At 47.4% G+C, this 27,616-nt stretch overlaps 1 long non-coding RNA gene across 2 annotated transcripts; it reads right to left on the bottom strand.

Annotated features, from left to right (window-relative positions):
* LOC123732829 (uncharacterized) lies at window positions 1–26,158 on the bottom strand. Of its 2 annotated transcripts, none has more exons than XR_006763430.1 (3): window positions 26,066–26,158; window positions 2,394–2,449; window positions 1–154 (listed from the first exon to the last, which is right to left on the bottom strand). It is a non-coding gene; the product is annotated as an uncharacterized lncRNA (long non-coding RNA). The 2 variants fall into 2 exon arrangements; XR_006763431.1 differs by lacking the exon at window positions 26,066–26,158 and adding an exon at window positions 23,222–23,281.
* Window positions 26,159–27,616: the final 1,458 nt, after the last annotated feature.

Raw genomic sequence — 27,616 nt, 5'->3', positions numbered from 1 at the left:
AATAGAAATATCATCAATTCTGACCAGTAACTTACCTGGGGTCAAAGGTCCCTGATCCATCACTAAAATGTATTGGACGATCCATAGAGAAGTCGCTCTTCATGGACAGATGACTGGGTACTGGAGAGACTGATCTCTGAGGTGGTTGGAGATTCTGGAAAAAATTATAAATCACCATGAAACCACATTTTAAAATATATCAAAACTATATTTCAATAGATAAAATACATTACATAAAGCATTCAAATCTGTGCCATTACATAAAGTAACATTAGGAACACCCTCCTAATATTGAGTGTCCCCCATCTTTTTTGTCCTGAACAGCCTCAACTCATTAAGAAATGGACACTACAAGGTGTGGAAAGCGTCCCACAGGGATTTAACAAGTGTAACTTAATTGTAACATAATCACATAGGCCTACAGATTCACTTCCTCATCTCAGTTCCACTTGAATCCTTAAGAGTCTATTGATGCACATACTTTATAGTATGTCCATATGTACAGTACTAGACAAAAGTTTAGACACACCTACTCATTCCAGGGATTTTCTTTATTTTTACTATTTTCTACATTGTAGAATAACAGTGAAGACATCAAAACTATGAAATAACACATGTGGAATCATGTAGTAACCAAAAGGTGTTAAACAAATCAAAATATATTTTATATTTGAGTTTCTTCAAAGTAGCCACCTTGATGACAGCTTTGCACACTCTTGGCATTCTCTCAACCAGCTTTTTGAGGTAGTCACCAGGGGCAGAATGACAGATTTGTACCTTGTCAGCTCAGGGATTTGAACTTGCAACCTTACAGTTACAACGCTCTAACCACTAGGCTACCTGGCACAATAAGTGTTTTATATTACCATACAGTATCAAATATGATCATTCAAGTCTCCCTATTTAATAATGGTTTTGGGGCTGTTTTTCATTGTAGGGACTAGGCCCATTCCAGGTGAAGCTGGTTAGGAAGTACATTCTTCCTCAGTAAAGTAGCTATTAGCAGTCAGATCTAGAAAGGGTGGGGGGGGGTACTATATAAACCTTATGGTCATTTTAATGGTAACTCTTTACACAATACCATCAGATTGTGTAAAGGATTCTATGAGTTCAGAAAAATAGTGACTTGGAAGCATCTCTCTGACCTCACCCTGCTGAAACACACTCAAGTAAAGACCACATAGCTACAGTTTAAGGCGCACTGATCAAAAATCATTCTGCCATTTCCTGGTTGTAACATTTGAATAGTTTGCCTAATTTCAGTTTATGTGACAAAACAAGTACATTGTAGAGAATCATTGTACCATTTAAACCGCTGTTGTAACTAGCAGCACAGAGTGTTTAACTGTATTGTAACTGTATACTGATCCGTGTCGTGACACTCTGTCAGTTAATAAGAACTGATATTTCCTGGGGACAGAAAAGACACCACATGGTAGGAATGACTCAGCAGCACTCCAACACTAGTTTAGTGGATTCCAAATGTTCCCTCTACTTTATTCTACATTATTAACCTGAAATACTCACTTTACTTGGAAACTGGGTTGCAGTTTAGAGATGAAACTATGAGCTGCTCTGTCATCTCAAAATGGTTCTGTACAGATCATTTTTTATTTTCAGTTTCAACAGCTGTGACGTTACTCGTTTATATAACAACAGTAAGCAGCGGGTGGCGCTAACAGTAACCAGAGCTTACTAACAGTCAGATGCATTCAACAGCTGTGACGTTACCCGTTTATATAACAACAGTAAGCAGCGGGTGGCGCCAGTCACTGTTCCCAGTAACCAGAGCTTACCAACAGTCAGATGCATTCAACAGCAGTGACTCATGACGTTGTACTGAATCTTGCTTCAGTTTTTGGCTGCTCCTCACTGAGGGAAACAGAACCACATGACGTCAGTCCTCTTTTATTAAGTCCTTCTTCAAGACATCTCGCTTACGATATTTTAGATAAACATATAATTGACTGGAAACCCGGTTTAGTTGTGTTTTTACCCTCAACTGTGAATTCATGTAGGCCTATAATCATTTTAAACAGGCCTACAAACCCCAAAGGTTTTAATTTGAGAATCTTCATTTGTTGGCCTCAAATATTAAACTGTCTTAAAATATTTGATGATTAGTTGAATCAGGTGTGTAAGTGCTGGTCAGAACAACAGGATGAGAAACCCTGAGATAAACATTAAACCATATAATGTAAAAGCTCCTCCGCCATCTTTACCAGACGTTTTACTGATAACATGTAGACCTACTGATTAGTTTCCACTTTGAAAACTGCTGTCTGTCAGCAACTCAGCTCAAGTAGCAGTTCTACTAACTAGTAACATCTCATTACAGATATTCATTATCTTACTCTGTCCTTTAGAATGAATTATTGTTCAGAAATACTTACTTATTTGTCAGTAATCTCCATATAGCGTCTTCTGCTCTGTCGTCTCAAAATGGATCCTGAACAAAAGAACAACTTTACTTTCTGTTTCACTCAGCCGTCTCCCCACCCTGAAAATAAAGTGTTTTATTGGTATCATCCACTAGATGGCAGTAAACACCTGCTGTAACTACACTTTACAACTATGTGTTCGGTTTCATACAGGCAGTGTCCCAGAGTTAGATTGCTGATCTAGGATCAGGTCCCCCTCTCCATGTAATCTGATTCATTATGATCTAGGATCAGGTCCTCCTCTCCATGTAATCTGATTCATTATGATCTAGGATCAGGTCCTCCTCTCCATGTAATCTGATTCATTGTGATCTAGGATCAGGTCTTCCTCTCCATGTAACCTGATTCATTATGATCTAGGATCAGGTCCCCCCCTCTCCATGTAATCTGATTCATTATGATCTAGGATCAGGTCCCTCCTCTCCATGTAATCTGATTCATTATGATCTAGGATCAGGTCCTCCTCTCCATGTAATCTGATTCATTATGATCTAGGATCAGGTCCTCCTCTCCATGTAATCTGATTCATTATGATCTAGGATCAGGTCCTCCTCTCCATGTAATCTGATTCATTATGATCTAGGATCAGGTCCCCCTCTCCATGTAATCTGATTCATTATGATCTAGGATCAGGTCCCCCTCTCCATGTAATCTGATTCATTATGATCTAGGATCAGGTCCCCCCTCTCCATGTAATCTGATTCATTATGATCTAGGATCATGTCCCCCCTCTCCATGTAATCTGATTCATTATGATCTAGGATCAGGTCCCCCCTCTCCATGTAATCTGATTCATTATGATCTAGGATCATGTCACCCCTCTCCATGTAATCTGATTCATTATGATCTAGGATCAGGTCCCCCCTCTCCATGTAATCTGATTCATTATGATCTAGGATCAGGTCCCCCCTCTCCATGTAATCTGATTCATTATGATCTAGGATCAGGTCCCCCCTCTCCATGTAATCTGATTCATTATGATCTAGGATCAGGTCCCCCCCTCTCCATGTAATCTGATTCATTATGATCTAGGATCAGGTCCCCCCTCTCCATGTAATCTGATTCATTATGATCTAGGATCAGGTCCCCCCTCTCCATGTAATCTGATTCATTATGATCTAGGATCAGGCCCCCCCTCTCCATGTAATCTGATTCATTATGATCTAGGATCAGGTCCCCCCCTCTCCATGTAATCTGATTCATTGTGATCTAGGATCAGGTCCCTCCTCTCCATGTAATCTGATTCATTATGATCTAGGATCAGGTCCTCCTCTCTCCATGTAATCTGATTCATTATGATCTAGGATCAGGTCCCCTCCTCTCCATGTAATCTGATTCATTATGATCTAGGATCAGGTCCCCCTCTCCATGTAATCTGATTCATTATAATCTAGGATCAGGTCCTCCTCTCCATGTAATCTGATTCATTATGATATAGGATCAGGTCCTCCTCTCCATATAATCTGATTCATTATGATCTAGGATCAGGCCCCCCCTCTCCATGTAATCTGATTCATTATGATCTAGGATCAGGTCCCCCCCTCTCCATGTAATCTGATTCATTATGATATAGGATCAGGTCCCTCCTCTCCATGTAATCTGATTCATTATGATCTAGGATCAGGTCCAACCCTCTCCATGTAATCTGATTCATTATGATCTAGGATCAGGTCCCCCTCTCCATGTAACCTGATTCATTATGATCTAGGATCAGGTCCTCCTATCCATGTAATCTGATTCATTATGATCTAGGATCAGGTCAGCGGGCCTGCTAGTGATAGTGGTGGAGTCAGCACCTCCACACGTGGAGATGTTCCACTCAGTCCAGTAGACCTGCTAGTGATAGTGGTGGAGTCAGCACCTCCACACGTGGAGATGTATCCACTCAGTCCAGTAGACCTGCTAGTTTTAGATTATCCATTCAGTCCAGTAGACCTGCTAGTGATAGTGGTGGAGCCAGAACCTCCACACGTGGAGATGTATCCACTCAGTCCAGTAGACCTGCTAGTGATAGTGGTGGAGATGTATCCACTCAGTCCAGTAGACCTGCTAGTGATAGTGGTGGAGATGTATCCACTCAGTCCAGTAGACCTGCTAGTGATAGTGGTGGAGATGTATCCACTCAGTCCAGTAGGCCTGCTAGTGATAGTGGTGGAGATGTATCCACCAGTCCAGTAGACCTGCTAGTGATAGTGGTGGAGATGTATCCACTCAGTCCAGTAGACCTGCTAGTGATAGTGGTGGATATGTATCCACTCAGTCCAGTAGACATGCTAGTGATAGTGGTGGAGCCAGCACCTCCACACGTGGAGATGTATCCACTCAGTCCAGTAGACCTGCTAGTGATAGTGGTGGAGATGTATCCACTCAGTCCAGTAGACCTGCTAGTGATAGTGGTGGAGCCAGCACCTCCACACGTGGAGATGTATCCACTCAGTCCAGTAGACCTGCTAGTGATAGTGGTGGAGATGTATCCACTCAGTCCAGTAGACCTGCTAGTGATAGTGGTGGAGCCAGTACCCACTCAGTCCAGTAGGCCTGCTAGTGATAGTGGTGGAGCCAGCACCTCCACACGTGGAGATGTATCCACTCAGTCAAGTAGACATGCTAGTGATAGTGGTGGAGCCAGCACCTCCACACGTGGAGATGTATCCACTCAGTCCAGTAGGCCTGCTAGTGATAGTGGTGGAGATGTATCCACTCAGTCCAGTAGACCTGCTAGTGATAGTGGTGGAGCCAGTACCTCCACACATGGAGATGTATCCACTTAGTCCAGTAGGCCTGCTAGTGATAGTGGTGGAGATGTATCCACTCAGTCCAGTAGACCTGCTAGTGATAGTGGTGGAGATGTATCCACTCAGTCCAGTAGACCTGCTAGTGATAGTGGTGGAGATGTATCCACTCAGTCCAGTAGACCTGCTAGTGATAGTGGTGGGGATGTAACCACTCAGTCCAGTAGACCTGCTAGTGATAGTGGTGGGGATGTATCCACTCAGTCCAGTAGACCTGCTAGTGATAGTGGTGGAGATGTATCCACTCAGTCCAGTAGACCTGCTAGTGATAGTGGTGGAGCCAGTACCTCCACACATGGAGATGTATCCACTCAGTCCAGTAGACATGTTAATGATAGTGGTGGAGATGTGTCCAGTCAGTCCAGTAGACCTGCTAGTGATAGTGGTGGAGCCAGTACCTCCACACATGGAGATGTATCCACTCAGTCCAGTAGACCTGCTAGTGATAGTGGTGGAGATGTGTCCAGTCAGTCCAGTAGACCTGCTAGTGATAGTGGTGGAGCCAGTACCTCCACAAATGGACATGTATCCACTCAGTCCAGTAGGCCTGCTAGTGATAGTGGTGGAGATGTATCCACTCAGTCAAGTAGACCTGCTAGTGATAGTGGTGGAGCCAGTACCTCCACACGTGGAGATGTATCCACTCAGTCCAGTAGGCCTGCTAGTGATAGTGGTGGAGATGTATCCACTCAGTCCAGTAGACCTGCTAGTGATAGTGGTGGAGCCAGTACCTCCACACATGGAGATGTATCCACTCAGTCCAGTAGACCTGTTAATGAAATTGGTGGAGATGTGTCCAGTCAGTCCAGTAGACCTGCTAGTGATAGTGGTGGAGCCAGTACCTCCACACATGGAGATGTATCCACTCAGTCCAGTAGACCTGCTAGTGATAGTGGTGGAGATGTGTCCAGTCAGTCCAGTAGACCTGCTAGTGATAGTGGTGGAGCCAGTACCTCCACACATGGACATGTATCCACTCAGTCCAGTAGGCCTGCTAGTGATAGTGGTGGAGATGTATCCACTCAGTCCAGTAGACCTGCTAGTGATAGTGGTGGAGCCAGTACCTCCACACGTGGAGATGTATCCACTCAGTCCAGTAGGCCTGCTAGTGATAGTGGTGGAGATGTATCCACTCAGTCCAGTAGACCTGCTAGTGATAGTGGTGGAGCCAGTACCGCCACACATGGAGATGTATCCACTCAGTCCAGTAGACCTGTTAATGATAGTGGTGGAGATGTGTCCAGTCAGTCCAGTAGACCTGCTAGTGATAGTGGTGGAGCCAGTACCTCCACACATGGAGATGTATCCACTCAGTCCAGTAGACCTGCTAGTGATAGTGGTGGAGATGTGTCCAGTCAGTCCAGTAGACCTGCTAGTGATAGTGGTGGAGCCAGTGCCTCCACACATGGACATGTATCCACTCAGTCCAGTAGGCCTGCTAGTGATAGTGGTGGAGATGTATCCACTCAGTCCAGTAGACCTGCTACTGATAGTGGTGGAGCCAGTACCTCCACACGTGGAGATGTATCCACTCAGTCCAGTAGGCCTGCTAGTGATAGTGGTGGAGATGTATCCACTCAGTCCAGTAGACCTGCTAGTGATAGTGGTGGAGCCAGTACCTCCACACATGGAGATGTATCCACTCAGTCCAGTAGGCCTGCTAGTGATAGTGGTGGAGATGTATCCACTCAGTCCAGTAGACCTGCTAGTGATAGTGGTGGATCCAGTACCTCCACACATGGAGATGTATCCACTCAGTCCAGTAGGCCTGCTAGTGATAGTGGTGGAGATGTATCCACTCAGTCCAGTAGACCTGCTAGTGATAGTGGTGGAGATGTATCCACTCAGTCCAGTAGACCTGCTAGTGATAGTGGTGGAGATGTATCCACTCAGTCCAGTAGACCTGCTAGTGATAGTGGTGGAGATGTATCCACTCAGTCCAGTAGACCTGCTAGTGATAGTGGTGGAGATGTATCCACTCAGTCCAGTAGACCTGCTAGTGATAGTGGTGGGGATGTAACCACTCAGTCCAGTAGACCTGCTAGTGATAGTGGTGGGGATGTATCCACTCAGTCCAGTAGACCTGCTAGTGATAGTGGTGGAGATGTATCCACTCAGTCCAGTAGACCTGCTAGTGATAGTGGTGGAGCCAGTACCTCCACACATGGAGATGTATCCACTCAGTCCAGTAGACCTGTTAATGATAGTGGTGGAGATGTGTCCAGTCAGTCCAGTAGACCTGCTAGTGATAGTGGTGGAGCCAGTACCTCCACACATGGAGATGTATCCACTCAGTCCAGTAGACCTGCTAGTGATAGTGGTGGAGATGTGTCCAGTCAGTCCAGTAGACCTGCTAGTGATAGTGGTGGAGCCAGTACCTCCACACATGGACATGTATCCACTCAGTCCAGTAGGCCTGCTAGTGATAGTGGTGGAGATGTATCCACTCAGTCCAGTAGACCTGCTAGTGATAGTGGTGGAGCCAGTACCTCCACACGTGGAGATGTATCCACTCAGTCCAGTAGGCCTGCTAGTGATAGTGGTGGAGATGTATCCACTCAGTCCAGTAGACCTGCTAGTGATAGTGGTGGAGCCAGTACCTCCACACATGGAGATGTATCCACTCAGTCCAGTAGGCCTGCTAGTGATAGTGGTGGAGATGTATCCACTCAGTCCAGTAGACCTGGTAGTGATAGTGGTGGAGATGTATCCACTCAGTCCAGTAGACCTGCTAGTGATAGTGGTGGAGATGTATCCACTCAGTCCAGTAGACCTGCTAGTGATAGTGGTGGAGATGTATCCACTCAGTCCAGTAGACCTGCTAGTGATAGTGGTGGAGATGTATCCACTCAGTCCAGTAGACCTGCTAGTGATAGTGGTGGGGATGTAACCACTCAGTCCAGTAGACCTGCTAGTGATAGTGGTGGGGATGTATCCACTCAGTCCAGTAGACCTGCTAGTGATAGTGGTGGAGATGTGTCCAGTCAGTCCAGTAGACCTGCTAGTGATAGTGGTGGAGCCAGTACCCACTCAGTCCAGTAGGCCTGCTAGTGATAGTGGTGGAGCCAGCACCTCCACACGTGGAGATGTATCCACTCAGTCAAGTAGACATGCTAGTGATAGTGGTGGAGCCAGCACCTCCACACGTGGAGATGTATCCACTCAGTCCAGTAGGCCTGCTAGTGATAGTGGTGGAGATGTATCCACTCAGTCAGGTAGACCTGCTAGTGATAGTGGTGGAGCCAGTACCTCCACACATGGAGATGTATCCACTCAGTCCAGTAGACCTGCTAGTGATAGTGGTGGAGATGTATCCACTCAGTCCAGTAGACCTGCTAGTGATAGTGGTGGAGCCAGTACCTCCACACATGGAGATGTATCCACTCAGTCCAGTAGACCTGTTAATGATAGTGGTGGAGATGTGTCCAGTCAGTCCAGTAGACCTGCTAGTGATAGTGGTGTAGCCAGTACCTCCACACATGGAGATGTATCCACTCAGTCCAGTAGACCTGCTAGTGATAGTGGTGGAGATGTGTCCAGTCAGTCCAGTAGACCTGCTAGTGATAGTGGTGGAGCCAGTACCTCCACACATGGACATGTATCCACTCAGTCCAGTAGGCCTGCTAGTGATAGTGGTGGAGATGTATCCACTCAGTCCAGTAGACCTGCTAGTGATAGTGGTGGAGCCAGTACCTCCACACGTGGAGATGTATCCACTCAGTCCAGTAGGCCTGCTAGTGATAGTGGTGGAGATGTATCCACTCAGTCCAGTAGACCTGCTAGTGATAGTGGTGGAGCCAGTACCTCCACACATGGAGATGTATCCACTCAGTCCAGTAGGCCTGCTAGTGATAGTGGTGGAGATGTATCCACTCAGTCCAGTAGACCTGCTAGTGATAGTGGTGGAGATGTATCCACTCAGTCCAGTAGACCTGCTAGTGATAGTGGTGGAGATGTATCCACTCAGTCCAGTAGACCTGCTAGTGATAGTGGTGGAGATGTATCCACTCAGTCCAGTAGACCTGCTAGTGATAGTGGTGGAGATGTATCCACTCAGTCCAGTAGACCTGCTAGTGATAGTGGTGGGGATGTAACCACTCAGTCCAGTAGACCTGCTAGTGATAGTGGTGGGGATGTATCCACTCAGTCCAGTAGACCTGCTAGTGATAGTGGTGGAGATGTGTCCAGTCAGTCCAGTAGACCTGCTAGTGATAGTGGTGGAGCCAGTACCCACTCAGTCCAGTAGGCCTGCTAGTGATAGTGGTGGAGACAGCACCTCCACACGTTGAGATGTATCCACTCAGTCAAGTAGACATGCTAGTGATAGTGGTGGAGCCAGCACCTCCACACGTGGAGATGTATCCACTCAGTCCAGTAGGCCTGCTAGTGATAGTGGTGGAGATGTATCCACTCAGTCCAGTAGACCTGCTAGTGATAGTGGTGGAGCCAGTACCTCCACACATGGAGATGTATCCACTCAGTCCAGTAGGCCTGCTAGTGATAGTGGTGGAGATGTATCCACTCAGTCCAGTAGACCTGCTAGTGATAGTGGTGGAGATGTATCCACTCAGTCCAGTAGACCTGCTAGTGATAGTGGTGGAGATGTATCCACTCAGTCCAGTAGACCTGCTAGTGATAGTGGTGGGGATGTAACCACTCAGTCCAGTAGACCTGCTAGTGATAGTGGTGGGGATGTATCCACTCAGTCCAGTAGACCTGCTAGTGATAGTGGTGGAGATGTATCCACTCAGTCCAGTAGACCTGCTAGTGATAGTGGTGGAGATGTATCCACTCAGTCCAGTAGACCTGCTAGTGATAGTGGTGGAGCCAGTACCTCCACACATGGAGATGTATCCACTCAGTCCAGTAGGCCTGCTAGTGATAGTGGTGGAGATGTATCCACTCAGTCCAGTAGACCTGCTAGTGATAGTGGTGGAGATGTATCCACTCAGTCCAGTAGACCTGCTAGTGATAGTGGTGGAGATGTATCCACTCAGTCCAGTAGACCTGCTAGTGATAGTGGTGGAGATGTATCCACTCAGTCCAGTAGACCTGCTAGTGATAGTGGTGGAGATGTATCCACTCAGTCCAGTAGACCTGCTAGTGATAGTGGTGGGGATGTAACCACTCAGTCCAGTAGACCTGCTAGTGATAGTGGTGGGGATGTATCCACTCAGTCCAGTAGACCTGCTAGTGATAGTGGTGGAGATGTGTCCAGTCAGTCCAGTAGACCTGCTAGTGATAGTGGTGGAGCCAGTACCCACTCAGTCCAGTAGGCCTGCTAGTGATAGTGGTGGAGACAGCACCTCCACACGTGGAGATGTATCCACTCAGTCAAGTAGACATTCTAGTGATAGTGGTGGAGCCAGCACCTCCACACGTGGAGATGTATCCACTCAGTCCAGTAGGCCTGCTAGTGATAGTGGTGGAGATGTATCCACTCAGTCCAGTAGACCTGCTAGTGATAGTGGTGGAGCCAGTACCTCCACACATGGAGATGTATCCACTCAGTCCAGTAGGCCTGCTAGTGATAGTGGTGGAGATGTATCCACTCAGTCCAGTAGACCTGCTAGTGATAGTGGTGGAGATGTATCCACTCAGTCCAGTAGACCTGCTAGTGATAGTGGTGGAGATGTATCCACTCAGTCCAGTAGACCTGCTAGTGATAGTGGTGGGGATGTAACCACTCAGTCCAGTAGACCTGCTAGTGATAGTGGTGGGGATGTATCCACTCAGTCCAGTAGACCTGCTAGTGATAGTGGTGGAGATGTATCCACTCAGTCCAGTAGACCTGCTAGTGATAGTGGTGGAGATGTATCCACTCAGTCCAGTAGACCTGTTAATGATAGTGGTGGAGATGTATCCACTCAGTCCAGTAGACCTGCTAGTGATAGTGGTGGAGCCAGTACCTCCACACATGGAGATGTATCCACTCAGTCCAGTAGACCTGCTAGTGATAGTGGTGGAGATGTGTCCAGTCAGTCCAGTAGACCTGCTAGTGATAGTGGTGGAGCCAGTACCTCCACACATGGACATGTATCCACTCAGTCCAGTAGGCCTGCTAGTGATAGTGGTGGAGATGTATCCACTCAGTCCAGTAGACCTGCTAGTGATAGTGGTGGGGATGTAACCACTCAGTCCAGTAGACCTGCTAGTGATAGTGGTGGGGATGTATCCACTCAGTCCAGTAGACCTGCTAGTGATAGTGGTGGAGATGTGTCCAGTCAGTCCAGTAGACCTGCTAGTGATAGTGGTGGAGCCAGTACCCACTCAGTCCAGTAGGCCTGCTAGTGATAGTGGTGGAGCCAGCACCTCCACACGTGGAGATGTATCCACTCAGTCAAGTAGACATGCTAGTGATAGTGGTGGAGCCAGCACCTCCACACGTGGAGATGTATCCACTCAGTCCAGTAGGCCTGCTAGTGATAGTGGTGGAGATGTATCCACTCAGTCCAGTAGACCTGCTAGTGATAGTGGTGGAGCCAGTACCTCCACACATGGAGATGTATCCACTCAGTCCAGTAGGCCTGCTAGTGATAGTGGTGGAGATGTATCCACTCAGTCCAGTAGACCTGCTAGTGATAGTGGTGGAGATGTATCCACTCAGTCCAGTAGACCTGCTAGTGATAGTGGTGGAGATGTATCCACTCAGTCCAGTAGACCTGCTAGTGATAGTGGTGGGGATGTAACCACTCAGTCCAGTAGACCTGCTAGTGATAGTGGTGGGGATGTATCCACTCAGTCCAGTAGACCTGCTAGTGATAGTGGTGGAGATGTATCCACTCAGTCCAGTAGACCTGCTAGTGATAGTGGTGGAGCCAGTACCTCCACACATGGAGATGTATCCACTCAGTCCAGTAGACCTGCTAGTGATAGTGGTGGAGATGTGTCCAGTCAGTCCAGTAGACCTGCTAGTGATAGTGGTGGAGCCAGTACCTCCACACATGGACATGTATCCACTCAGTCCAGTAGGCCTGCTAGTGATAGTGGTGGAGATGTATCCACTCAGTCCAGTAGACCTGCTAGTGATAGTGGTGGAGCCAGTACCTCCACACGTGGAGATGTATCCACTCAGTCCAGTAGGCCTGCTAGTGATAGTGGTGGAGATGTATCCACTCAGTCCAGTAGACCTGCTAGTGATAGTGGTGGAGCCAGTACCTCCACACATGGAGATGTATCCACTCAGTCCAGTAGGCCTGCTAGTGATAGTGGTGGAGATGTATCCACTCAGTCCAGTAGACCTGCTAGTGATAGTGGTGTAGATGTATCCACTCAGTCCAGTAGACCTGCTAGTGATAGTGGTGGAGATGTATCCACTCAGTCCAGTAGACCTGCTAGTGATAGTGGTGGAGATGTATCCACTCAGTCCAGTAGACCTGCTAGTGATAGTGGTGGAGATGTATCCACTCAGTCCAGTAGACCTGCTAGTGATAGTGGTGGGGATGTAACCACTCAGTCCAGTAGACCTGCTAGTGATAGTGGTGGGGATGTATCCACTCAGTCCAGTAGACCTGCTAGTGATAGTGGTGGAGATGTATCCACTCAGTCCAGTAGACCTGCTAGTGATAGTGGTGGAGCCAGTACCTCCACACATGGAGATGTATCCACTCAGTCCAGTAGACCTGCTAGTGATAGTGGTGGAGATGTGTCCAGTCAGTCCAGTAGACCTGCTAGTGATAGTGGTGGAGCCAGTACCTCCACACATGGACATGTATCCACTCAGTCCAGTAGGCCTGCTAGTGATAGTGGTGGAGATGTATCCACTCAGTCCAGTAGACCTGCTAGTGATAGTGGTGGAGCCAGTACCTCCACACGTGGAGATGTATCCACTCAGTCCAGTAGGCCTGCTAGTGATAGTGGTGGAGATGTATCCACTCAGTCCAGTAGACCTGCTAGTGATAGTGGTGGAGCCAGTACCTCCACACATGGAGATGTATCCACTCAGTCCAGTAGGCCTGCTAGTGATAGTGGTGGAGATGTATCCACTCAGTCCAGTAGACCTGCTAGTGATAGTGGTGTAGATGTATCCACTCAGTCCAGTAGACCTGCTAGTGATAGTGGTGGAGATGTATCCACTCAGTCCAGTAGACCTGCTAGTGATAGTGGTGGGGATGTAACCACTCAGTCCAGTAGACCTGCTAGTGATAGTGGTGGGGATGTATCCACTCAGTCCAGTAGACCTGCTAGTGATAGTGGTGGAGATGTATCCACTCAGTCCAGTAGACCTGCTAGTGATAGTGGTGGAGCCAGTACCTCCACACATGGAGATGTATCCACTCAGTCCAGTAGACCTGCTAGTGATAGTGGTGGAGATGTGTCCAGTCAGTCCAGTAGACCTGCTAGTGATAGTGGTGGAGCCAGTACCTCCACACATGGACATGTATCCACTCAGTCCAGTAGGCCTGCTAGTGATAGTGGTGGAGATGTATCCACTCAGTCCAGTAGACCTGCTAGTGATAGTGGTGGAGCCAGTACCTCCACACGTGGAGATGTATCCACTCAGTCCAGTAGGCCTGCTAGTGATAGTGGTGGAGATGTATCCACTCAGTCCAGTAGACCTGCTAGTGATAGTGGTGGAGCCAGTACCTCCACACATGGAGATGTATCCACTCAGTCCAGTAGGCCTGCTAGTGATAGTGGTGGAGATGTATCCACTCAGTCCAGTAGACCTGCTAGTGATAGTGGTGTAGATGTATCCACTCAGTCCAGTAGACCTGCTAGTGATAGTGGTGGAGATGTATCCACTCAGTCCAGTAGACCTGCTAGTGATAGTGGTGGAGATGTATCCACTCAGTCCAGTAGACCTGCTAGTGATAGTGGTGGAGATGTATCCACTCAGTCCAGTAGACCTGCTAGTGATAGTGGTGGGGATGTAACCACTCAGTCCAGTAGACCTGCTAGTGATAGTGGTGGGGATGTATCCACTCAGTCCAGTAGACCTGCTAGTGATAGTGGTGGAGATGTATCCACTCAGTCCAGTAGACCTGCTAGTGATAGTGGTGGAGCCAGTACCTCCACACATGGAGATGTATCCACTCAGTCCAGTAGACCTGCTAGTGATAGTGGTGGAGATGTGTCCAGTCAGTCCAGTAGACCTGCTAGTGATAGTGGTGGAGCCAGTACCTCCACACATGGACATGTATCCACTCAGTCCAGTAGGCCTGCTAGTGATAGTGGTGGAGATGTATCCACTCAGTCCAGTAGACCTGCTAGTGATAGTGGTGGAGCCAGTACCTCCACACGTGGAGATGTATCCACTCAGTCCAGTAGGCCTGCTAGTGATAGTGGTGGAGATGTATCCACTCAGTCCAGTAGACCTGCTAGTGATAGTGGTGGAGCCAGTACCTCCACACATGGAGATGTATCCACTCAGTCCAGTAGGCCTGCTAGTGATAGTGGTGGAGATGTATCCACTCAGTCCAGTAGACCTGCTAGTGATAGTGGTGTAGATGTATCCACTCAGTCCAGTAGACCTGCTAGTGATAGTGGTGGAGATGTATCCACTCAGTCCAGTAGACCTGCTAGTGATAGTGGTGGAGATGTATCCACTCAGTCCAGTAGACCTGCTAGTGATAGTGGTGGAGATGTATCCACTCAGTCCAGTAGACCTGCTAGTGATAGTGGTGGGGATGTAACCACTCAGTCCAGTAGACCTGCTAGTGATAGTGGTGGGGATGTATCCACTCAGTCCAGTAGACCTGCTAGTGATAGTGGTGGAGATGTATCCACTCAGTCCAGTAGACCTGCTAGTGATAGTGGTGGAGCCAGTACCTCCACACATGGAGATGTATCCACTCAGTCCAGTAGACCTGTTAATGATAGTGGTGGAGATGTGTCCAGTCAGTCCAGTAGACCTGCTAGTGATAGTGGTGGAGCCAGTACCTCCACACATGGAGATGTATCCACTCAGTCCAGTAGACCTGCTAGTGATAGTGGTGGAGATGTGTCCAGTCAGTCCAGTAGACCTGCTAGTGATAGTGGTGGAGCCAGTACCTCCACACATGGACATGTATCCACTCAGTCCAGTAGGCCTGCTAGTGATAGTGGTGGAGATGTATCCACTCAGTCCAGTAGACCTGCTAGTGATAGTGGTGGAGCCAGCACCTCCACACGTGGAGATGTATCCACTCAGTCCAGTAGGCCTGCTAGTGATAGTGGTGGAGATGTATCCACTCAGTCCAGTAGACCTGCTAGTGATAGTGGTGGAGCCAGTACCTCCACACATGGAGATGTATCCACTCAGTCCAGTAGGCCTGCTAGTGATAGTGGTGGATATGTATCCACTCAGTCCAGTAGACCTGCTAGTGATAGTGGTGGAGATGTATCCACTCAGTCCAGTAGACCTGCTAGTGATAGTGGTGGAGATGTATCCACTCAGTCCAGTAGACCTGCTAGTGATAGTGGTGGAGATGTATCCACTCAGTCCAGTAGACCTGCTAGTGTTAGTGGTGGAGATGTATCCACTCAGTCCAGTAGACCTGCTAGTGATAGTGGTGGGGATGTATCCACTCAGTCCAGTAGACCTGCTAGTGATAGTGGTGGAGATGTATCCACTCAGTCCAGTAGACCTGCTAGTGATAGTGGTGGAGATGTATCCACTCAGTCCAGTAGACCTGCTAGTGATAGTGGTGGAGATGTGTCCAGTCAGTCCAGTAGACCTGCTAGTGATAGTGGTGGAGATGTATCCACTCAGTCCAGTAGACCTGCTAGTGATAGTGGTGGAGATGTATCCACTCAGTCCAGTAGACCTGCTAGTGATAGTGGTGGAGATGTATCCACTCAGTCCAGTAGACCTGCTAGTGATAGTGGTGGAGATGTATCCACTCAGTCCAGTAGACCTGCTAGTGATAGTGGTGGGGATGTAACCACTCAGTCCAGTAGACCTGCTAGTGATAGTGGTGGGGATGTATCCACTCAGTCCAGTAGACCTGCTAGTGATAGTGGTGGAGATGTGTCCAGTCAGTCCAGTAGACCTGCTAGTGATAGTGGTGGAGCCAGTACCCACTCAGTCCAGTAGGCCTGCTAGTGATAGTGGTGGAGCCAGCACCTCCACACGTGGAGATGTATCCACTCAGTCAAGTAGACATGCTAGTGATAGTGGTGGAGCCAGCACCTCCACACGTGGAGATGTATCCATTCAGTCCAGTAGGCCTGCTAGTGATAGTGGTGGAGATGTATCCACTCAGTCCAGTAGACCTGCTAGTGATAGTGGTGGAGCCAGTACCTCCACACATGGAGATGTATCCACTCAGTCCAGTAGGCCTGCTAGTGATAGTGGTGGAGATGTATCCACTCAGTCCAGTAGACCTGCTAGTGATAGTGGTGGAGATGTATCCACTCAGTCCAGTAGACCTGCTAGTGATAGTGGTGGAGATGTATCCACTCAGTCCAGTAGACCTGCTAGTGATAGTGGTGGAGATGTATCCACTCAGTCCAGTAGACCTGCTAGTGATAGTGGTGGAGATGTATCCACTCAGTCCAGTAGACCTGCTAGTGATAGTGGTGGGGATGTAACCACTCAGTCCAGTAGACCTGCTAGTGATAGTGGTGGGGATGTATCCACTCAGTCCAGTAGACCTGCTAGTGATAGTGGTGGAGATGTATCCACTCAGTCCAGTAGACCTGCTAGTGATAGTGGTGGAGATGTATCCACTCAGTCCAGTAGACCTGCTAGTGATAGTGGTGGAGCCAGTACCTCCACACATGGAGATGTATCCACTCAGTCCAGTAGACCTGTTAATGATAGTGGTGGAGATGTGTCCAGTCAGTCCAGTAGACCTGCTAGTGATAGTGGTGGAGACAGTACCTCCACACATGGAGATGTATCCACTCAGTCCAGTAGACCTGCTAGTGATAGTGGTGGAGATGTGTCCAGTCAGTCCAGTAGACCTGCTAGTGATAGTGGTGGAGCCAGTACCTCCACACATGGACATGTATCCACTCAGTCCAGTAGGCCTGCTAGTGATAGTGGTGGAGATGTATCCACTCAGTCCAGTAGACCTGCTAGTGATAGTGGTGGAGCCAGTACCTCCACACGTGGAGATGTATCCACTCAGTCCAGTAGGCCTGCTAGTGATAGTGGTGGAGATGTATCCACTCAGTCCAGTAGACCTGCTAGTGATAGTGGTGGAGCCAGTACCTCCACACATGGAGATGTATCCACTCAGTCCAGTAGGCCTGCTAGTGATAGTGGTGGAGATGTATCCACTCAGTCCAGTAGACCTGCTAGTGATAGTGGTGGAGATGTATCCACTCAGTCCAGTAGACCTGCTAGTGATAGTGGTGGAGATGTATCCACTCAGTCCAGTAGGCCTGCTAGTGATAGTGGTGGAGATGTATCCACTCAGTCCAGTAGACCTGCTAGTGATAGTGGTGGAGATGTATCCACTCAGTCCAGTAGACCTGCTAGTGATAGTGGTGGGGATGTAACCACTCAGTCCAGTAGACCTGCTAGTGATAGTGGTGGGGATGTATCCACTCAGTCCAGTAGACCTGCTAGTGATAGTGGTGGAGATGTATCCACTCAGTCCAGTAGACCTGCTAGTGATAGTGGTGGAGCCAGTACCTCCACACATGGAGATGTATCCACTCAGTCCAGTAGACCTGTTAATGATAGTGGTGGAGATGTGTCCAGTCAGTCCAGTAGACCTGCTAGTGATAGTGGTGGAGCCAGTACCTCCACACATGGAGATGTATCCACTCAGTCCAGTAGGCCTGCTAGTGATAGTGGTGGAGATGTATCCACTCAGTCCAGTAGACCTGCTAGTGATAGTGGTGGAGCCAGTACCTCCACACGTGGAGATGTATCCACTCAGTCCAGTAGGCCTGCTAGTGATAGTGGTGGAGATGTATCCACTCAGTCCAGTAGACCTGCTAGTGATAGTGGTGGAGCCAGTACCTCCACACATGGAGATGTATCCACTCAGTCCAGTAGGCCTGCTAGTGATAGTGGTGGAGATGTATCCACTCAGTCCAGTAGACCTGCTAGTGATAGTGGTGTAGATGTATCCACTCAGTCCAGTAGACCTGCTAGTGATAGTGGTGGAGATGTATCCACTCAGTCCAGTAGACCTGCTAGTGATAGTGGTGGAGATGTATCCACTCAGTCCAGTAGACCTGCTAGTGATAGTGGTGGAGATGTATCCACTCAGTCCAGTAGACCTGCTAGTGATAGTGGTGGGGATGTAACCACTCAGTCCAGTAGACCTGCTAGTGATAGTGGTGGGGATGTATCCACTCAGTCCAGTAGACCTGCTAGTGATAGTGGTGGAGATGTATCCACTCAGTCCAGTAGACCTGCTAGTGATAGTGGTGGAGCCAGTACCTCCACACATGGAGATGTATCCACTCAGTCCAGTAGACCTGTTAATGATAGTGGTGGAGATGTGTCCAGTCAGTCCAGTAGACCTGCTAGTGATAGTGGTGGAGCCAGTACCTCCACACATGGAGATGTATCCACTCAGTCCAGTAGACCTGCTAGTGATAGTGGTGGAGATGTGTCCAGTCAGTCCAGTAGACCTGCTAGTGATAGTGGTGGAGCCAGTACCTCCACACATGGACATGTATCCACTCAGTCCAGTAGGCCTGCTAGTGATAGTGGTGGAGATGTATCCACTCAGTCCAGTAGACCTGCTAGTGATAGTGGTGGAGCCAGCACCTCCACACGTGGAGATGTATCCACTCAGTCCAGTAGGCCTGCTAGTGATAGTGGTGGAGATGTATCCACTCAGTCCAGTAGACCTGCTAGTGATAGTGGTGGAGCCAGTACCTCCACACATGGAGATGTATCCACTCAGTCCAGTAGGCCTGCTAGTGATAGTGGTGGATATGTATCCACTCAGTCCAGTAGACCTGCTAGTGATAGTGGTGGAGATGTATCCACTCAGTCCAGTAGACCTGCTAGTGATAGTGGTGGAGATGTATCCACTCAGTCCAGTAGACCTGCTAGTGATAGTGGTGGAGATGTATCCACTCAGTCCAGTAGACCTGCTAGTGTTAGTGGTGGAGATGTATCCACTCAGTCCAGTAGACCTGCTAGTGATAGTGGTGGGGATGTATCCACTCAGTCCAGTAGACCTGCTAGTGATAGTGGTGGAGATGTATCCACTCAGTCCAGTAGACCTGCTAGTGATAGTGGTGGAGATGTATCCACTCAGTCCAGTAGACCTGCTAGTGATAGTGGTGGAGATGTGTCCAGTCAGTCCAGTAGACCTGCTAGTGATAGTGGTGGAGATGTATCCACTCAGTCCAGTAGACCTGCTAGTGATAGTGGTGGAGATGTATCCACTCAGTCCAGTAGACCTGCTAGTGATAGTGGTGGAGATGTATCCACTCAGTCCAGTAGACCTGCTAGTGATAGTGGTGGAGATGTATCCACTCAGTCCAGTAGACCTGCTAGTGATAGTGGTGGGGATGTAACCACTCAGTCCAGTAGACCTGCTAGTGATAGTGGTGGGGATGTATCCACTCAGTCCAGTAGACCTGCTAGTGATAGTGGTGGAGATGTGTCCAGTCAGTCCAGTAGACCTGCTAGTGATAGTGGTGGAGCCAGTACCCACTCAGTCCAGTAGGCCTGCTAGTGATAGTGGTGGAGCCAGCACCTCCACACGTGGAGATGTATCCACTCAGTCAAGTAGACATGCTAGTGATAGTGGTGGAGCCAGCACCTCCACACGTGGAGATGTATCCATTCAGTCCAGTAGGCCTGCTAGTGATAGTGGTGGAGATGTATCCACTCAGTCCAGTAGACCTGCTAGTGATAGTGGTGGAGCCAGCACCTCCACACGTGGAGATGTATCCATTCAGTCCAGTAGGCCTGTTAATGATAGTGGTGGAGATGTATCCACTCAGTCCAGTAGACCTGCTAGTGATAGTGGTGGAGCCAGTACCTCCACACATGGAGATGTATCCACTCAGTCCAGTAGGCCTGCTAGTGATAGTGGTGGAGATGTATCCACTCAGTCCAGTAGACCTGCTAGTGATAGTGGTGGAGATGTATCCACTCAGTCCAGTAGACCTGCTAGTGATAGTGGTGGAGATGTATCCACTCAGTCCAGTAGACCTGCTAGTGATAGTGGTGGAGATGTATCCACTCAGTCCAGTAGACCTGCTAGTGATAGTGGTGGAGATGTATCCACTCAGTCCAGTAGACCTGCTAGTGATAGTGGTGGGGATGTAACCACTCAGTCCAGTAGACCTGCTAGTGATAGTGGTGGGGATGTATCCACTCAGTCCAGTAGACCTGCTAGTGATAGTGGTGGAGATGTATCCACTCAGTCCAGTAGACCTGCTAGTGATAGTGGTGGAGATGTATCCACTCAGTCCAGTAGACCTGCTAGTGATAGTGGTGGAGCCAGTACCTCCACACATGGAGATGTATCCACTCAGTCCAGTAGACCTGTTAATGATAGTGGTGGAGATGTGTCCAGTCAGTCCAGTAGACCTGCTAGTGATAGTGGTGGAGACAGTACCTCCACACATGGAGATGTATCCACTCAGTCCAGTAGACCTGCTAGTGATAGTGGTGGAGATGTGTCCAGTCAGTCCAGTAGACCTGCTAGTGATAGTGGTGGAGCCAGTACCTCCACACATGGACATGTATCCACTCAGTCCAGTAGGCCTGCTAGTGATAGTGGTGGAGATGTATCCACTCAGTCCAGTAGACCTGCTAGTGATAGTGGTGGAGCCAGTACCTCCACACGTGGAGATGTATCCACTCAGTCCAGTAGGCCTGCTAGTGATAGTGGTGGAGATGTATCCACTCAGTCCAGTAGACCTGCTAGTGATAGTGGTGGAGCCAGTACCTCCACACATGGAGATGTATCCACTCAGTCCAGTAGGCCTGCTAGTGATAGTGGTGGAGATGTATCCACTCAGTCCAGTAGACCTGCTAGTGATAGTGGTGGAGATGTATCCACTCAGTCCAGTAGACCTGCTAGTGATAGTGGTGGAGATGTATCCACTCAGTCCAGTAGGCCTGCTAGTGATAGTGGTGGAGATGTATCCACTCAGTCCAGTAGACCTGCTAGTGATAGTGGTGGAGATGTATCCACTCAGTCCAGTAGACCTGCTAGTGATAGTGGTGGGGATGTAACCACTCAGTCCAGTAGACCTGCTAGTGATAGTGGTGGGGATGTATCCACTCAGTCCAGTAGACCTGCTAGTGATAGTGGTGGAGATGTATCCACTCAGTCCAGTAGACCTGCTAGTGATAGTGGTGGAGCCAGTACCTCCACACATGGAGATGTATCCACTCAGTCCAGTAGACCTGTTAATGATAGTGGTGGAGATGTGTCCAGTCAGTCCAGTAGACCTGCTAGTGATAGTGGTGGAGCCAGTACCTCCACACATGGAGATGTATCCACTCAGTCCAGTAGACCTGCTAGTGATAGTGGTGGAGATGTGTCCAGTCATTCCAGTAGACCTGCTAGTGATAGTGGTGGAGCCAGTACTTCCACACATGGACATGTATCCACTCAGTCCAGTAGGCCTGCTAGTGATAGTGGTGGAGATGTATCCACTCAGTCCAGTAGACCTGCTAGTGATAGTGGTGGAGCCAGTACCTCCACACGTGGAGATGTATCCACTCAGTCCAGTAGGCCTGCTAGTGATAGTGGTGGAGATGTATACACTCAGTCCAGTAGACCTGCTAGTGATAGTGGTGGAGCCAGTACCTCCACACATGGAGATGTATCCACTCAGTCCAGTAGGCCTGCTTGTGATAGTGGTGGATATGTATCCACTCAGTCCAGTAGACCTGCTAGTGATAGTGGTGGAGATGTATCCACTCAGTCCAGTAGACCTGCTAGTGATAGTGGTGGAGATGTATCCACTCAGTCCAGTAGACCTGCTAGTGATAGTGGTGGAGATGTATCCACTCAGTCCAGTAGACCTGCTAGTGATAGTGGTGGGGATGTATCCACTCAGTCCAGTAGACCTGCTAGTGATAGTGGTGGGGATGTATCCACTCAGTCCAGTAGACCTGCTAGTGATTGTGGTGGAGATGTATCCACTCAGTCCAGTAGACCTGCTAGTGATAGTGGTGGAGATGTATCCACTCAGTCCAGTAGACCTGCTAGTGATAGTGGTGGAGATGTGTCCAGTCAGTCCAGTAGACCTGCTCGTGATAGTGGTGGAGATGTGTCCAGTCAGTCCAGTAGACCTGCTAGTGATAGTGGTGGAGATGTGTCCAGTCAGTCCAGTAGACCTGCTAGTGATAGTGGTGGAGATGTATCCACTCAGTCCAGTTGGCCTGCTAGTGATAGTGGTGGAGATGTATCCACTCAGTCCAGTAGGCCTGCTAGTGATAGTGGTGGAGATGTATCCACTCAGTCCAGTAGGCCTGCTAGTGATAGTGGTGGAGATGTATCCACTCAGTCCAGTAGACCTGCTAGTGATAGTGGTGGAGATGTATCCACTCAGTCCAGTAGACCTGCTAGTGATAGTGGTGGAGATGTATCCACTCAGTCCAGTAGACCTGCTAGTGATAGTGGTGGAGATGTATCCACTCAGTCCAGTAGACCTGCTAGTGATAGTGGTGGAGATGTATCCACTCAGTCCAGTAGACCTGCTAGTGATAGTGGTGGAGATGTATCCACTCAGTCCAGTAGACCTGCTAGTGATAGTGGTGGAGATGTATCCACTCAGTCCAGTAGACCTGCTAGTGATAGTGGTGGAGATGTATCCACTCTGTCCAGTAGACCTACTCCATGACCCACAGCAACGCAGTCTTCTATGGACCAGTTTATTCCAAAGTCTATGTCTTTAGCAAAACAAGGCCACATTGATATTGCATTGGCTAAAATGATTGCCACCGATTTCCAGCCATTTTAGATTGTGTAGGTTTTAGAAATTATAGCAATAATGTAAATCCAATGTACACAATTCCAAGCAGGAAAACCCTTTCAAAATCACTTTTCCACAAATGTACGAGAGCACACAGGCTTCAGTGTGGAAAAGAGTCTAAAAAGCTACTGCAGTTTGCCTTACCACTGACTGCTGGACATCAAGGGTAACCACTTCTTACATGTCGGGTACATGTCACTTCATTGAAGATTTTTTCGATGTCTAGCTGTCTTCTGGACTGCTTTGAGTTCAGCGACAGACACACCCAGAGAACTTGGCAGAGGAACTGTTGAGAGTGGCCAGAGAAGGACAAGTAGATGGAAAAGTGGTCTGTTGTGTTAGCGACAATGCAGCTAACATAACCAAAGCCATGAAAATGTTTAATAAATTGACCCATCATCCATGTCTTGCCCATACAATCAACCTTATTGTAAGAGATGCTCTGAAGGTGATGAAGCCTACTGTGGACAAAGTGAAAGCAGCTGTGGAATACTTCCACAGGAGCACAGTAGGTGCTGAAAAACTAAAGTCTACACAACGCCAGATGGGGATGCATGAGCTGAGGCCTAAACAAGACTGCACTACAAGGTGGAATTCAACATTTTATATGTTGAAGCGGTTTCTTGAGTCAAAGGATGCCATCATCTCTACCCTGGGCATTGTCAATGCACCTGTTGATGCTCTAACCCAAGAGGAATGGGAGGTGGTGGAGGAGGTGTGCAGTCCTGGAGCAGGTCACTGTGGAGATCAGTGGAGTGAGGTACAGTAAGCAGTTATTACTGCATCATTATTTAATCCAGTATTATATATGTATATGAGCAGTAGATGAGAATGTAGTATCAGTAGACTAAACATGAAGCTGAACTAATAAGTTACTGTTCTCTCTTTTCAGCTATGTGACCACCTCAACAATGATACTCCTGTGTAAGGGTCTGCAGCGAATCACAGCCAGACGCCAGAGAGAAGCAAATTTAATGTGACCGAGTTGATGGACACCATATGTTCATCAATGGACAGAAAGTTCCACAGAATGGAATATAATCACGTGCTATCAGAAACGCTGCACTTGACCCCAGGTTTAAGAAGTTAGCCTTCAGTGATGCCATAGCGATTGATGAGGCTCTTCAAAGAATAACCTCCGCAGCAGGGAGGGACAGCCCCAGCAGTCAGCTGGCTCAGGCACCAGGGCATCAGGAAGAAGAGGGATCAGATGGAGGGACAGCCCCAGCAGTCAGCTGGCTCAGGCACCAGGGCATCAGGAAGAAGAGGGAGGGAGGGAGGGACAGCCCCAGCAGTCAGCTGGCTCAGGCACCAGGGCATCAGGAAGAAGAGGCAGGGAGGGAGGGACAGCCCCAGCAGTCAGCTGGCTCAGGCACCAGGGCAACAGGAAGAAGAGGGATCAGATGGAGGGACAGCCCCAGCAGTCAGCTGGCTCAGGCACCAGGGCATCAGGAAGAAGAGGGATCAGATGGAGCAGAAGCACCAGCAGTAGTGTCACAAACGTCTGCTGTTTGGATGCTGTTTGACGAGAGAGCAACTGGGTATGCAGCACGAAGGAATCCCTCAGCAGATGCCATAATGGAGGTCCGATCCTATTTGGTGGAGCCCCTCCTCCAAAGATCTGCAGATCCTCTGAGCTGGTGGAAGAACAAGGCCTCTGTCTACCCACGGCTTACTAAAGTCATGACAGGGAGACTCTGCATAGTGGCCTCATCCGTTCCCTCTGAGAGGGTCTTCTCGAAAACAGGACAAATAATTACTGAGAGAAGAAACCGCATCAGCCCCTCGAAAGTGAGGCAGCTTGCATTTCTGAATGCAAATCTCTCATAAAAGCAAAATCTGGTCAGCATTGCTGTGTGCTGCTGGTTATAACATGGTAATAAAGAAGAGAGAGAAAAGAGGGACCAGTTTAATGTTTTGGGATGCTGCAGTTTTGCACATTGTTATTTATTTTTCTTTGATATGGTTAAATATTCTATTATTATGTTGTTCAGGTTGTATTCATTTTCAATGGTTAGATTTATATGCACTTTGTTTATATACATTAAAAAGTTATACTTTAAATGCACATGTGTAATAGCATCCTTATGTTTTACATTTATTTCAAATTGTGGGATGCTGCAGTTTGGCAAATTGTTATTTATTTTTCTTTGATATGATGCAATATTCTATTATGTTGTTCAGGTTGTATTTATTTTGAATGGTTAGATTTATATGCACTTTGTTTATATACATTAAAAGTTATACTTTAAATGAAAATGTTTAAGAGCATTCTTTTTCATAACAAACAAAATGCATTTTTAAATACATTGTGGTTAAGGTAGAGTATGATTTCATTTAATAATTTAATTAGAATTGTTTTAACACCAATCATAGTCAAACACGTCACCACCCATTTATATAACAATAGTTATATAACAACAGTATCCAGCGGGTGGGGCTAACAGTCAGTTGCATGTGACAGCAGTAACTCATGACATTGTACTGAATCATGCTTCAGTTTTTATATTATAGTCCTTCTTCAAGACATCTCTTTTACATTATTTTAGATAAACATATAATTTACTAGAAACCAGGTTTAGCTGTGTTTTTTTCATCAAATATGAATTCTAGTAGGCCTTTAATAATTGTAAACAGGCCTTCAAACCCAAAAGGTTTTCATTTGAGAATGTTCATTTGTATGCCTCAAATATTAAACTGTTTTAAAATATTTTATGATTAGTTGAATCAGGTGTGTAAGTGCTGGTAAGAACAAAAGGATGAGAAACCCTGAGATAAACATTAAACCATATAATGTAAAAGCTCCTCCGCCATCTTTACCAGACGTTTTACTGATAACATGTAGACCTACTGATTAGTTTCCACTTTGAAAACTGCTGTCTGTCAGCAACTAAGCTCATATAACAGTTCTACTAACTACTACTAGTACTATATCTTACTCTGTCCTTTAGAATGTATTACTGTTCAGAAATACTGAGAAATACTCACTTTATTTGTCAGTAATCTCCATATAGCGTCTTCTGCTCTGTCGTCTCAAAATGGATTCTGTACAAAAGAACAACTTTACTTTCTGTTTCAATCAGCCGCCTCCCCACCCTGAAAATAAAGTGTTTTATTGGTATCTTCCACTAGATGGCAGTAAACACCTGCTGTAACTAGATTTAACAACTATGTGTTTGGTTTCATAAAGGCAGTGTCCCAGAGGAGGAGTGCTGATATGGTATCAGGTCCTCCTCTCCATGTACTCTGATTCATTATGATCTAGGATCAGGTCCTCCTCTCCATGTAATCTGATTCATTATGATCTAGGATCAGGTCCCCCCTCTCCATGTAATCTGATTCATTATGATATAGGATCAGGTCCCCCCTCTCCATGTAATCTGATTCATTATGATCTAGGATCAGGTCCCCCCTCTCCATGTAATCTGATTCATTATGATATAGGATCAGGTCCCCCCTCTCCATGTAATCTGATTCATGATGATCTAGGATCAGGTCCCCCCTCTCCATGTAATCTGATTCATTATGGTTGTTTTGTCTCATGTCTCTTTATATTCCTATAGCCTGGGGGAAATGTAGCTGTATTGAAATGACCTTGTTTTATAACCTTCTTTGTTGCTCAGTGGTACTTCAGTTGTCCTGACCATGTCCAAATCTTTCACACAGTAATGCTCCAGCATCCACTCAGAGCTTATGCATCTAATGCATTCCTCAAATACTGCAGAGTTGTTAAGCAAGTCCCTGAGATCGTCATGTTGAACCATATTTATTTGTCAGATGAAACCTGAGGGGATCACTGTAGTGGGTCATAAATGCATCAAAATGGTTCTGAGGTCCTCAACAATGTTATTCTGTACCGTAGCTGGGATGCAGTGTTCTTTCCTGATTTACTAAATAAAAAGACAGATATTGTTTTAGAGACCTTCAATTAGCTGCTCAGTGTTGATCTCTGTGGCTTGAACATATTCAGCCTCTGGCAGACTCTCTACATCGGTCATGTCATCTTCAATGGGATCAGTCCCAGTCTCAAATTCATCATGAGGACAATTCTCATCTAAGTTGGTGCTTAAAATCTCTGTGTGGTTTTGGTAGATGTGTGACCGATAGATGCTGAAACATCTATTTGTTTTCCCCACAGCCATTAACTCCACAGGTCATTACAACATGTGGTTCATGCTGGTGATAGAGGACAATATGTGTGAGTAGTCTGGACACAGAGAAAGGATGCTCGTTGCGAAGTGGACAGTTGAATAGAGTTGGCATTCTGCAGACAGATTGTGAACCTTGGAATGATGGGATGGAATCATGGAGATCATTGGTACTCAGCCACTTGCAGACATCATCAAGGGACCAGTCTTCCACAGCCACACTCTAATTCAAGTTGACACTAAAAGCAGAAGTGAAATGTATCAGTGTTGAGGCTAAAACAAAACCTCTCCTACTCTTTCCAGACAACCACCTTTCCTCCTAATGTGTATTCATGGTTGTTCTATAACGAAGCAGAGCTTGTCAGGAAAGGTGAAGATGTCCGTCTCTTTA

The sequence above is a fragment of the Salmo salar genome, unplaced genomic scaffold (assembly GCF_905237065.1).
Source record: "Salmo salar unplaced genomic scaffold, Ssal_v3.1, whole genome shotgun sequence".
NCBI lineage: Eukaryota > Metazoa > Chordata > Actinopteri > Salmoniformes > Salmonidae > Salmo > Salmo salar.
The sequence above is the reverse complement of the archived record's forward strand: the minus strand, read 5'-3'. Positions and strand labels throughout refer to the sequence as shown.